Genomic DNA, 13,499 nt, shown 5'->3' with positions numbered 1-13,499 from the left:
TGCTCAGTCTGAGGCTGTGGAACTCTGTGTAAGTGGAACTGGTATAAGTGGTGAGTTAAAAACCAGAGTTAGAGTGAACAAGTCTTGCTTTTTGTTTGCTGGGTTGCATTTTTGGGGCTTTTCCATTTAATTTTTCAATAACCCTTTTCTGTCACTTTTTAAATAGCTTTTTTTTTCTCTGGTTCCTTCAGGATATCAATTAATGGGGGTGGTTAATTGCTCACAGGTGCCTATATAACTGTGTGTAGGACTCATTCTGAGCCTGCTCAGTCTGAGGCTGTGGAACTCTGTGTAAGTGGAACTGGTATAAGTGGTGAGTTAAAAACAAGAGTTAGAGTGAACAAGTCTTGCTTTTTGTTTGCTGGGTTGCATTTTTTGGGGCTTTTCCTTTTAGTTTTTCAATCACCTTTTTCTGTCACTTTTTAAATAGCTCTTTTTTTCTCTGGTTCCTTCAGGCTATCAATTAAGGGGGGTGGTTAATTGCTCACAGGTGCCTATATAACTGTGTGTAGGACTCATTCTGAGCCTGCTCAATCTGAGGCTGTGGAACTCTGTGTAAGTGGAACTGGAATAAATGGTGAGTTAAAAACCAGTATTAGAGTGAACAAGTCTTGCTTTTTGTTTGTTGGGTTGCAGTTTTGGGGCTTTTTCTTTTAGTTTTTCAATCACCCTTTTCTGTCACTTTTTAAATACCCTTTTTTTTTCTCTGGTTCCTTCAGGCTATCAATTAAGGGGGGTGGTTAATTGCTCACAGGTGCCTATATAACTGTGTGTAGGACTCATTCTGAGCCTGCTCAGTCTGAGGCTGTGGAACTCTGTGTAAGTGGAACTGGTATAAGTGGTGAGTTAAAAACCAGAGTTAGAGTTAACAAGTCTTGCTTTTTGTTTGCTGGGTTGCATTTTCGGGGCTTTTCCTTTTAGTTTTTCAATCACCTTTTTCTGTCACTTTTTAAATAGCTTTTTTTTTATCTGGTTCCTTCAGGCTATCAATTAAGGGGGGTGGTTAATTGCTCATAGGTGCCTATATAACTGTGTGTAGGACTCATTCTGAGCCTGCTCAGTCTGAGGCTGTGGAACTCTGTGTAAGTGGAACTGGTATAAGTGGTGCGTTAAAAACCAGAGTTGGAGTGAACACGTCTTGCTTTTTGTTTGCTGGGTTGCATTTTTGGGGCTTTTCCTTTTAGTTTTTCAATCACCTTTTTCTGTCACTTTTTAAATAGCTTTTTTTTTTCTCTGGTTCCTTCAGGCTATCAATTAAGGGGGGTGGTTAATTGCTCACAGGTGCCTATATAACTGTGTAGGATTCATTCTGAGCCTGCTCAGTCTGAGGCTGTGGAACTTTGTGTAAGTGGAACTGGTATAAGTGATGAGTTAAAAACCATTATTAGAGTGAACAAGTCTTGCTTTTTGTTTGTTGGGTTGCAGTTTTGGGGCTTTTCCTTTTAGTTTTTCAATCACCTTTTTCTGTCACTTTTTAAATACCTTTTTTTTTTCTCTGGTTCCTTCAGGCTATCAATTAAGGGGGGTGGTTAATTGCTCACAGGTGCCTATATAACTGTGTAGGATTCATTCTGAGCCTGCTCAGTCTGAGGCTGTGGAACTTTGTGTAAGTGGAACTGGTATAAGTGGTCAGTTAAAAACCAGAGTTAGAGTGAACAAGTCTTGCTTTTTGTTTGCTGGGTTGCATTTTTTGGGGCTTTTCCTTTTAGTTTTTCAATCACCTTTTTCTGTCACTTTTTAAATAGCTTTTTTTTTTCTCTGGTTCCTTCAGGCTATCAATTAAGGGGGGTGGTTAATTGCTCACACATGCCTATATAACTGTGTGTAGGACTCATTCTGAGCCTGCTCAGTCTGAGGCTTTGGAACTCTGTGTAAGTGGAACTGGTATAAGTGGTGAGTTAAAAACCAGAGTTAGAGTGAACAAGTCTTGCTTTTTGTTTGCTGGGTTGCATTTTTTGGGGCTTTTCCTTTTAGTTTTTTAATCACCTTTTTCTGTCACTTTTTAAATAGCTTTTTTTTTTCTCTGGTTCCTTCAGGCTATCAATTAAGCGGGTGGTTAATTGCTCACAGGTGCCTATATAACTGTGTGTAGGACTCATTCTGAGCCTGCTCAGTCTGAGGCTGTGGAACTCTGTGTAAGTGGAACTGGTATAAATGGTGAGTTAAAAACCAGTATTAGAGTGAACAAGTCTTGCTTTTTGTTTGTTGGGTTGCAGTTTTGGGGCTTTTCCTTTTAGTTTTTCAATCACCTTTTTCTGTCACTTTTTAAATACCTTTTTATTTTCTCTGGTTCCTTCAGGCTATCAATTAAGGGGGTGGTTAATTGCTCACAGGTGCCTATATAACTGTGTGTAGGACTCATTCTGAGCCTGCTCAGTCTGAGGCTGTGGAACTCTGTGTAAGTGGAACTGGTATAAGTGGTGAGTTAAAAACCAGAGTTAGAGTGAACAAGTCTTGCTTTTTGTTTGCTGGGTTGCATTTTTGGGGCTTTTCCATTTAATTTTTCAATAACCCTTTTCTGTCACTTTTTAAATAGCTTTTTTTTTTCTCTGGTTCCTTCAGGATATCAATTAATGGGGGTGGTTAATTGCTCACAGGTGCCTATATAACTGTGTGTAGGACTCATTCTGAGCCTGCTCAGTCTGAGGCTGTGGAACTCTGTGTAAGTGGAACTGGTATAAGTGGTGAGTTAAAAACAAGAGTTAGAGTGAACAAGTCTTGCTTTTTGTTTGCTGGGTTGCATTTTTTGGGGCTTTTCCTTTTAGTTTTTCAATCACCTTTTTCTGTCACTTTTTAAATAGCTCTTTTTTTCTCTGGTTCCTTCAGGCTATCAATTAAGGGGGGTGGTTAATTGCTCACAGGTGCCTATATAACTGTGTGTAGGACTCATTCTGAGCCTGCTCAATCTGAGGCTGTGGAACTCTGTGTAAGTGGAACTGGTATAAATGGTGAGTTAAAAACCAGTATTAGAGTGAACAAGTCTTGCTTTTTGTTTGTTGGGTTGCAGTTTTGGGGCTTTTCCTTTTAGTTTTTCAATCACCCTTTTCTGTCACTTTTTAAATACCCTTTTTTTTTCTCTGGTTCCTTCAGGCTATCAATTAAGGGGGGTGGTTAATTGCTCACAGGTGCCTATATAACTGTGTGTAGGACTCATTCTGAGCCTGCTCAGTCTGAGGCTGTGGAACTCTGTGTAAGTGGAACTGGTATAAGTGGTGAGTTAAAAACCAGAGTTAGAGTTAACAAGTCTTGCTTTTTGTTTGCTGGGTTGCATTTTCGGGGCTTTTCCTTTTAGTTTTTCAATCACCTTTTTCTGTCACTTTTTAAATAGCTTTTTTTTTATCTGGTTCCTTCAGGCTATCAATTAAGGGGGGTGGTTAATTGCTCATAGGTGCATATATAACTGTGTGTAGGACTCATTTTGAGCCTGCTCAGTCTGAGGCTGTGGAACTCTGTGTAAGTGGAACTGGTATAAGTGGTGCGTTAAAAACCAGAGTTGGTGTGAACACGTCTTGCTTTTTGTTTGCTGGGTTGCATTTTTGGGGCTTTTCCTTTTAGTTTTTCAATCACCTTTTTCTGTCACTTTTTAAATAGCTTTTTTTTCTCTGGTTCCTTCAGGCTATCAATTAACGGGGGTGGTTAATTGCTCACAGGTGCCTATATAACTGTGTGTAGGACTCATTCTGAGCCTGCTCAGTCTGAGGCTGTGGAACTCTGTGTAAGTGGAACTGGTATAAGTGATGAGTTAAAAACCAGCGTTAGAGTGAACAAGTCTTGCTTTTAGTTTGCTGGGTTGCATTTTTGGGGCTTTTTCTTTTAGTTTTTCAATCACCTTTTTCTGTCACTTTTTAAATAGCTTTTTTTTTTCTCTGGTTCCTTCAGGCTATCAATTAAGGGGGGTGGTTAAGTGCTCACAGGTGCCTATATAACTGTGTGTAGGACTCATTCTGAGCCTGCTCAGTCTGAGGCTGTGGAACTCTGTGTAAGTGGAACTGGTATAAATGGTGAGTTAAAAACCAGTATTAGAGTGAACAAGTCTTGCTTTTTGTTTGTTGGGTTGCAGTTTTGGGGCTTTTCCTTTTAGTTTTTCAATCACCTTTTTCTGTCACTTTTTAAATACCTTTTTTTTTTCTCTGGTTCCTTCAGGCTATCAATTAAGGGGGGTGGTTAATTGCTCACAGGTGCCTATATAACTGTGTAGGATTCATTCTGAGCCTGCTCAGTCTGAGGCTGTGGAACTTTGTGTAAGTGGAACTGGTATAAGTGGTCAGTTAAAAACCAGAGTTAGAGTGAACAAGTCTTGCTTTTTGTTTGCTGGGTTGCATTTTTTGGGGCTTTTCCTTTTAGTTTTTCAATCACCTTTTTCTGTCACTTTTTAAATAGCTTTTTTTTTTCTCTGGTTCCTTCAGGCTATCAATTAAGGGGGGTGGTTAATTGCTCACAGGTGCCTATATAACTGTGTAGGATTCATTCTGAGCCTGCTCAGTCTGAGGCTGTGGAACTTTGTGTAAGTGGAACTGGTATAAGTGGTCAGTTAAAAACCAGAGTTAGAGTGAACAAGTCTTGCTTTTTGTTTGCTGGGTTGCATTTTTGGGGCTTTTCCTTTTAGTTTTTCAATCATCTTTTTCTGTCACTTTTTAAATAGCTTTTTTTTTTCTCTGGTTCCTTCAGGCTATCAATTAAGGGGTGTGGTTAATTGCTCACAGGTGCCTATATAACTGTGTGTAGGACTCATTCTGAGCCTGCTCAATCTGAGGCTGTGGAACTCTGTGTAAGTGGAACTGGTATAAATGGTGAGTTAAAAACCAGTATTAGAGTGAACAAGTCTTGCTTTTTGTTTGTTGGGTTGCAGTTTTGGGGCTTTTCCTTTTAGTTTTTCAATCACCCTTTTCTGTCACTTTTTAAATACCCTTTTTTTTCTCTGGTTCCTTCAGGCTATCAATTAAGGGGGGTGGTTAATTGCTCACAGGTGCCTATATAACTGTGTGTAGGACTCATTCTGAGCCTGCTCAGTCTGAGGCTGTGGAACTCTGTGTAAGTGGAACTGGTATAAGTGGTGAGTTAAAAACCAGAGTTAGAGTTAACAAGTCTTGCTTTTTGTTTGCTGGGTTGCATTTTCGGGGCTTTTCCTTTTAGTTTTTCAATCACCTTTTTCTGTCACTTTTTAAATAGCTTTTTTTTTATCTGGTTCCTTCAGGCTATCAATTAAGGGGGGTGGTTAATTGCTCATAGGTGCATATATAACTGTGTGTAGGACTCATTTTGAGCCTGCTCAGTCTGAGGCTGTGGAACTCTGTGTAAGTGGAACTGGTATAAGTGGTGCGTTAAAAACCAGAGTTGGTGTGAACACGTCTTGCTTTTTGTTTGCTGGGTTGCATTTTTGGGGCTTTTCCTTTTAGTTTTTCAATCACCTTTTTCTGTCACTTTTTAAATAGCTTTTTTTTCTCTGGTTCCTTCAGGCTATCAATTAACGGGGGTGGTTAATTGCTCACAGGTGCCTATATAACTGTGTGTAGGACTCATTCTGAGCCTGCTCAGTCTGAGGCTGTGGAACTCTGTGTAAGTGGAACTGGTATAAGTGATGAGTTAAAAACCAGCGTTAGAGTGAACAAGTCTTGCTTTTAGTTTGCTGGGTTGCATTTTTGGGGCTTTTTCTTTTAGTTTTTCAATCACCTTTTTCTGTCACTTTTTAAATAGCTTTTTTTTTTCTCTGGTTCCTTCAGGCTATCAATTAAGGGGGGTGGTTAAGTGCTCACAGGTGCCTATATAACTGTGTGTAGGACTCATTCTGAGCCTGCTCAGTCTGAGGCTGTGGAACTCTGTGTAAGTGGAACTGGTATAAATGGTGAGTTAAAAACCAGTATTAGAGTGAACAAGTCTTGCTTTTTGTTTGTTGGGTTGCAGTTTTGGGGCTTTTCCTTTTAGTTTTTCAATCACCTTTTTCTGTCACTTTTTAAATACCTTTTTTTTTTCTCTGGTTCCTTCAGGCTATCAATTAAGGGGGGTGGTTAATTGCTCACAGGTGCCTATATAACTGTGTAGGATTCATTCTGAGCCTGCTCAGTCTGAGGCTGTGGAACTTTGTGTAAGTGGAACTGGTATAAGTGGTCAGTTAAAAACCAGAGTTAGAGTGAACAAGTCTTGCTTTTTGTTTGCTGGGTTGCATTTTTTGGGGCTTTTCCTTTTAGTTTTTCAATCACCTTTTTCTGTCACTTTTTAAATAGCTTTTTTTTTTCTCTGGTTCCTTCAGGCTATCAATTAAGGGGGGTGGTTAATTGCTCACAGGTGCCTATATAACTGTGTAGGATTCATTCTGAGCCTGCTCAGTCTGAGGCTGTGGAACTTTGTGTAAGTGGAACTGGTATAAGTGGTCAGTTAAAAACCAGAGTTAGAGTGAACAAGTCTTGCTTTTTGTTTGCTGGGTTGCATTTTTGGGGCTTTTCCTTTTAGTTTTTCAATCATCTTTTTCTGTCACTTTTTAAATAGCTTTTTTTTTTCTCTGGTTCCTTCAGGCTATCAATTAAGGGGTGTGGTTAATTGCTCACAGGTGCCTATATAACTGTGTGTAGGACTCATTCTGAGCCTGCTCAATCTGAGGCTGTGGAACTCTGTGTAAGTGGAACTGGTATAAATGGTGAGTTAAAAACCAGTATTAGAGTGAACAAGTCTTGCTTTTTGTTTGTTGGGTTGCAGTTTTGGGGCTTTTCCTTTTAGTTTTTCAATCACCCTTTTCTGTCACTTTTTAAATACCCTTTTTTTTCTCTGGTTCCTTCAGGCTATCAATTAAGGGGGGTGGTTAATTGCTCACAGGTGCCTATATAACTGTGTGTAGGACTCATTCTGAGCCTGCTCAGTCTGAGGCTGTGGAACTCTGTGTAAGTGGAACTGGTATAAGTGGTGAGTTAAAAACCAGAGTTAGAGTTAACAAGTCTTGCTTTTTGTTTGCTGGGTTGCATTTTCGGGGCTTTTCCTTTTAGTTTTTCAATCACCTTTTTCTGTCACTTTTTAAATAGCTTTTTTTTTATCTGGTTCCTTCAGGCTATCAATTAAGGGGGGTGGTTAATTGCTCATAGGTGCATATATAACTGTGTGTAGGACTCATTTTGAGCCTGCTCAGTCTGAGGCTGTGGAACTCTGTGTAAGTGGAACTGGTATAAGTGGTGCGTTAAAAACCAGAGTTGGTGTGAACACGTCTTGCTTTTTGTTTGCTGGGTTGCATTTTTGGGGCTTTTCCTTTTAGTTTTTCAATCACCTTTTTCTGTCACTTTTTAAATAGCTTTTTTTTCTCTGGTTCCTTCAGGCTATCAATTAACGGGGGTGGTTAATTGCTCACAGGTGCCTATATAACTGTGTGTAGGACTCATTCTGAGCCTGCTCAGTCTGAGGCTGTGGAACTCTGTGTAAGTGGAACTGGTATAAGTGATGAGTTAAAAACCAGCGTTAGAGTGAACAAGTCTTGCTTTTAGTTTGCTGGGTTGCATTTTTGGGGCTTTTTCTTTTAGTTTTTCAATCACCTTTTTCTGTCACTTTTTAAATAGCTTTTTTTTTTCTCTGGTTCCTTCAGGCTATCAATTAAGGGGGGTGGTTAAGTGCTCACAGGTGCCTATATAACTGTGTGTAGGACTCATTCTGAGCCTGCTCAGTCTGAGGCTGTGGAACTCTGTGTAAGTGGAACTGGTATAAATGGTGAGTTAAAAACCAGTATTAGAGTGAACAAGTCTTGCTTTTTGTTTGTTGGGTTGCAGTTTTGGGGCTTTTCCTTTTAGTTTTTCAATCACCTTTTTCTGTCACTTTTTAAATACCTTTTTTTTTTCTCTGGTTCCTTCAGGCTATCAATTAAGGGGGGTGGTTAATTGCTCACAGGTGCCTATATAACTGTGTAGGATTCATTCTGAGCCTGCTCAGTCTGAGGCTGTGGAACTTTGTGTAAGTGGAACTGGTATAAGTGGTCAGTTAAAAACCAGAGTTAGAGTGAACAAGTCTTGCTTTTTGTTTGCTGGGTTGCATTTTTTGGGGCTTTTCCTTTTAGTTTTTCAATCACCTTTTTCTGTCACTTTTTAAATAGCTTTTTTTTTTCTCTGGTTCCTTCAGGCTATCAATTAAGGGGGGTGGTTAATTGCTCACAGGTGCCTATATAACTGTGTAGGATTCATTCTGAGCCTGCTCAGTCTGAGGCTGTGGAACTTTGTGTAAGTGGAACTGGTATAAGTGGTCAGTTAAAAACCAGAGTTAGAGTGAACAAGTCTTGCTTTTTGTTTGCTGGGTTGCATTTTTGGGGCTTTTCCTTTTAGTTTTTCAATCATCTTTTTCTGTCACTTTTTAAATAGCTTTTTTTTTTCTCTGGTTCCTTCAGGCTATCAATTAAGGGGTGTGGTTAATTGCTCACAGGTGCCTATATAACTGTGTGTAGGACTCATTCTGAGCCTGCTCAGTCTGAAGCTGTGCAACTCTGTGTAAGTGGAACTGGTATAAATGGTGAGTTAAAAAACAGTATTAGAGTGAACAAGTCTTGCTTTTTGTTTGTTGGGTTGCATTTTTGGGGCTTTTCCTTTTAGTTTTTCAATCACCTTTTTCTGTCACTTTTTAAATACCTTTTTATTTTCTCTGGTTCCTTCAGGCTATCAATTCAGGGGGTGGTTAATTGCTCACAGGTGCCTATATAACTGTGTGTAGGACTCATTCTAAGCCTGCTCAGTCTGAGGCTGTGGAACTCTGTGTAAGTGGAACTGGTATAAATGGTGAGTTAAAAACCAGAGTTAGAGTGAACAAGTCTTGCTTTTTGTTTGCTGGGTTGCATTTTTGGGGCTTTTCCTTTTAGTTTTTCAATGACCATTTTCTGTCACTTTTTAAATAGCTTTTTTTTTCTCTGGTTCCTTCAGGCTATCAATTAAGGGGGGTGGTTAATTGCTCACAGGTGCCTATATAACTGTGTGTAGGACTCATTCTGAGCCTGCTCAGTCTGAGGCTGTGGAACTCTGTGTAAGTGGAACTGGTATAAGTGGTGAGTGAAAAACCAGAATTAGAGTGAACAAGTCTTGCGTTTTGTTTGCTGGGTTGCATTTTTGGGGCTTTTCCTTTTAGTTTTTCAATCAACTTTTTCTGTCACTTTTTAAATAGCTTTTTTTTCTCTGGTTCCTTCAGGCTATCAATTAAGGGGGGTGGTTAATTGCTCACAGGTGCCTATATAACTGTGTAGGATTCATTCTGAGCCTGCTCAGTCTGAGGCTGTGGAACTTTGTGTAAGTGGAACTGGTATAAGTGGTCAGTTAAAAACCAGAGTTAGAGTGAACAAGTCTTGCTTTTTGTTTGCTGGGTTGCATTTTTGGGGCTTTTCCTTTTAGTTTTTCAATCATCTTTTTCTGTCACTTTTTAAATAGCTTTTTTTTTTCTCTGGTTCCTTCAGGCTATCAATTAAGGGGTGTGGTTAATTTCTCACAGGTGCCTATATAACTGTGTGTAGGACTCATTCTGAGCCTGCTCAGTCTGAAGCTGTGCAACTCTGTGTAAGTGGAACTGGTATAAATGGTGAGTTAAAAAACAGTATTAGAGTGAACAAGTCTTGCTTTTTGTTTGTTGGGTTGCATTTTTGGGGCTTTTCCTTTTAGTTTTTCAATCACCTTTTTCTGTCACTTTTTAAATACCTTTTTATTTTCTCTGGTTCCTTCAGGCTATCAATTCAGGGGGTGGTTAATTGCTCACAGGTGCCTATATAACTGTGTGTAGGACTCATTCTAAGCCTGCTCAGTCTGAGGCTGTGGAACTCTGTGTAAGTGGAACTGGTATAAATGGTGAGTTAAAAACCAGAGTTAGAGTGAACAAGTCTTGCTTTTTGTTTGCTGGGTTGCATTTTTGGGGCTTTTCCTTTTAGTTTTTCAATGACCATTTTCTGTCACTTTTTAAATAGCTTTTTTTTTTCTCTGGTTCCTTCAGGCTATCAATTAAGGGGGGTGGTTAATTGCTCACAGGTGCCTATATAACTGTGTGTAGGACTCATTCTGAGCCTGCTCAGTCTGAGGCTGTGGAACTCTGTGTAAGTGGAACTGGTATAAGTGGTGAGTGAAAAACCAGAATTAGAGTGAACAAGTCTTGCGTTTTGTTTGCTGGGTTGCATTTTTGGGGCTTTTCCTTTTAGTTTTTCAATCAACTTTTTCTGTCACTTTTTAAATAGCTTTTTTTTCTCTGGTTCCTTCAGGCTATCAATTAAGGGGGGTGGTTAATTGCTCACAGGTGCCTATATAACTGTGTGTAGGACTCATTCTGAGCCTGCTCAGTCTGAGGCTGTTGAACTTTGTGTAAGTGGAACTGGTATAAGTGGTGAGTTAAAAACCAGAGTTAGAGTGAACAAGTCTTGCTTTTTGTTTGCTGGGTTGCATTTTTGGGGCTTTTCCTTTTAGTTTTTCAATCACCTTTTTCTGTCACTTTTTAAATAGCTTTTTTTTTTCTCTGGTTCCTTCAGGCCATCAATTAAGCGGGTGGTTAATTGCTCACAGGTGCCTATATAACTGTGTGTAGGACTCATTCTGAGCCTGCTCAGTCTGAGGCTGTGGAACTCTGTGTAAGTGGAACTGGTATAAATGGTGAGTTAAAAAACAGTATTAGAGTGAACAAGTCTTGCTTTTTGTTTGTTGGGTTGCAGTTTTGGGGCTTTTCCTTTTAGTTTTTCAATCACCTTTTTCTGTCACTTTTTAAATACCTTTTTATTTTCTCTGGTTCCTTCAGGCTATCAATTAAGGGGGTGGTTAATTGCTCACAGGTGCCTATATAACTGTGTGTAGGACTCATTCTGAGCCTGCTCAGTCTGAGGCTGTGGAACTCTGTGTAAGTGGAACTGGTATAAGTGGTGAGTTAAAAACCAGAGTTAGATTGAACAAGTCTTGCTTTTTGTTTGCTGGGTTGCATTTTGGGGGCTTTTCCTTTTAATTTTTCAATAACCCTTTTCTGTCACTTTTTAAATAGCTTTTTTTTTCTCTGGTTCCTTCAGGCTATCAATTAAGTGGGGTGGTTAATTGTTTACAGGTGCCTATATAACTGTGTGTAGGACTCATTCTGAGCCTGCTAAGTCTGAGGCTGTGGAACTCTGTGTAAGTGGAACTGGTATAAGTGGTGAGTTAAAAACCAGAGTTAGAGTTAACAAGTCTTGCTTTTTGTTTGCTGGGTTGCATTTTCGGGGCTTTTCCTTTTAGTTTTTCAATCAACTTTTTCTGTCACTTTTTAAATAGCTTTTTTTTTATCTGGTTCCTTCAGGCTATCAATTAAGGGGGGTGGTTAATTGCTCATAGGTGCCTATATAACTGTGTGTAGGACTCATTCTGAGCCTGCTCAGTCTGAGGCTGTGGAACTCTGTGTAAGTGGAACTGGTATAAGTGGTGCGTTAAAAACCAGAGTTGGAGTGAACACGTCTTGCTTTTTGTTTGCTGGGTTGCATTTTTGGGGCTTTTCCTTTTAGTTTTTCAATCACCTTTTTCTGTCACTTTTTAAATAGCTTTTTTTTCTCTGGTTCCTTCAGGCTATAAATTAACGGGGGTGGTTAATTGCTCACAGGTGCCTATAAAACTGTGTGTAGGACTCATTCTGAGCCTGCTCAGTCTGAGGCTGTGGAACTCTGTGTTAGTGGAACTGGTATAAGTGATGAGTTAAAAACCAGCGTTAGAGTGAACAAGTCTTGCTTTTTGTTTGCAGGGTTGCATTTTTGGGGCTTTTTCTTTTAGTTTTTCAATCACCTTTTTCTGTCACTTTTTAAATAGCTTTTTTTTTTCTCTGGTTCCTTCAGGCTATCAATTAAGGGGGGTGGTTAAGTGCTCACAGGTGCCTATATAACTGTGTGTAGGACTCATTCTGAGCCTGCTCAGTCTGAGGCTGTGGAACTCTGTGTAAGTGGAACTGGTATAAATGGTGAGTTAAAAACCAGTATTAGAGTGAACAAGTCTTGCTTTTTGTTTGTTGGGTTGCAGTTTTGGGGCTTTTCCTTTTAGTTTTTCAATCACCTTTTTCTGTCACTTTTTAAATACCTTTTTTTTTTCTCTGGTTCCTTCAGGCTATCAATTAAGGGGGGTGGTTAATTGCTCACAGGTGCCTATATAACTGTGTAGGATTCATTCTGAGCCTGCTCAGTCTGAGGCTGTGGAACTTTGTGTAAGTGGAACTGGTATAAGTGGTCAGTTAAAAACCAGAGTTAGAGTGAACAAGTCTTGCTTTTTGTTTGCTGGGTTGCATTTTTTGGGGCTTTTCCTTTTAGTTTTTCAATCACCTTTTTCTGTCACTTTTTAAATAGCTTTTTTTTTTCTCTGGTTCCTTCAGGCTATCAATTAAGGGGGGTGGTTAATTGCTCACAGGTGCCTATATAACTGTGTAGGATTCATTCTGAGCCTGCTCAGTCTGAGGCTGTGGAACTTTGTGTAAGTGGAACTGGTATAAGTGGTCAGTTAAAAACCAGAGTTAGAGTGAACAAGTCTTGCTTTTTGTTTGCTGGGTTGCATTTTTTGGGGCTTTTCCTTTTAGTTTTTCAATCATCTTTTTCTGTCACTTTTTAAATAGCTTTTTTTTTTCTCTGGTTCCTTCAGGCTATCAATTAAGGGGGGTGGTTAATTGCTCACAGGTGCCTATATAACTGTGTGTAGGACTCATTCTGAGCCTGCTCAGTCTGAGGCTGTGGAACTCTGTGTTAGTGGAACTGGTATAAGTGATGAGTTAAAAACCAGCGTTAGAGTGAACAAGTCTTGCTTTTTGTTTGCTGGGTTGCATTTTTGGGGCTTTTTCTTTTAGTTTTTCAATCACCTTTTTCTGTCACTTTTTAAATAGCTTTTTTTTTTCTCTGGTTCCTTCAGGCTATCAATTAAGGGGGGTGGTTAAGTGCTCACAGGTGCCTATATAACTGTGTGTAGGACTCATTCTGAGCCTGCTCAGTCTGAGGCTGTGGAACTCTGTGTAAGTGGAACTGGTATAAATGGTGAGTTAAAAACCAGTATTAGAGTGAACAAGTCTTGCTTTTTGTTTGTTGGGTTGCAGTTTTGGGGCTTTTCCTTTTAGTTTTTCAATCACCTTTTTCTGTCACTTTTTAAATACCTTTTTTTTTCTCTGGTTCCTTCAGGCTATCAATTAAGGGGGGTGGTTAATTGCTCACAGGTGCCTATATAACTGTGTAGGATTCATTCTGAGCCTGCTCAGTCTGAGGCTGTGGAACTTTGTGTAAGTGGAACTGGTATAAGTGGTCAGTTAAAAACCAGAGTGAGAGTGAACAAGTCTTGCTTTTTGTTTGCTGGGTTGCATTTTTTGGGGCTTTTCCTTTTAGTTTTTCAATCACCTTTTTCTGTCACTTTTTAAATAGCTTTTTTTTTTCTCTGGTTCCTTCAGGCTATCAATTAAGGGGGGTGGTTAATTGCTCACAGGTGCCTATATAACTGTGTAGGATTCATTCTGAGCCTGCTCAGTCTGAGGCTGTGGAACTTTGTGTAAGTGGAACTGGTATAAGTGGTCAGTTAAAAACCAGAGTTAGAGTGAACAAG

Source organism: Aquarana catesbeiana, linkage group LG07, assembly GCF_042186555.1.
Source record: "Aquarana catesbeiana isolate 2022-GZ linkage group LG07, ASM4218655v1, whole genome shotgun sequence".
Classification (NCBI taxonomy): domain Eukaryota; kingdom Metazoa; phylum Chordata; class Amphibia; order Anura; family Ranidae; genus Aquarana; species Aquarana catesbeiana.
This window is presented reverse-complemented; position numbering follows the sequence as displayed.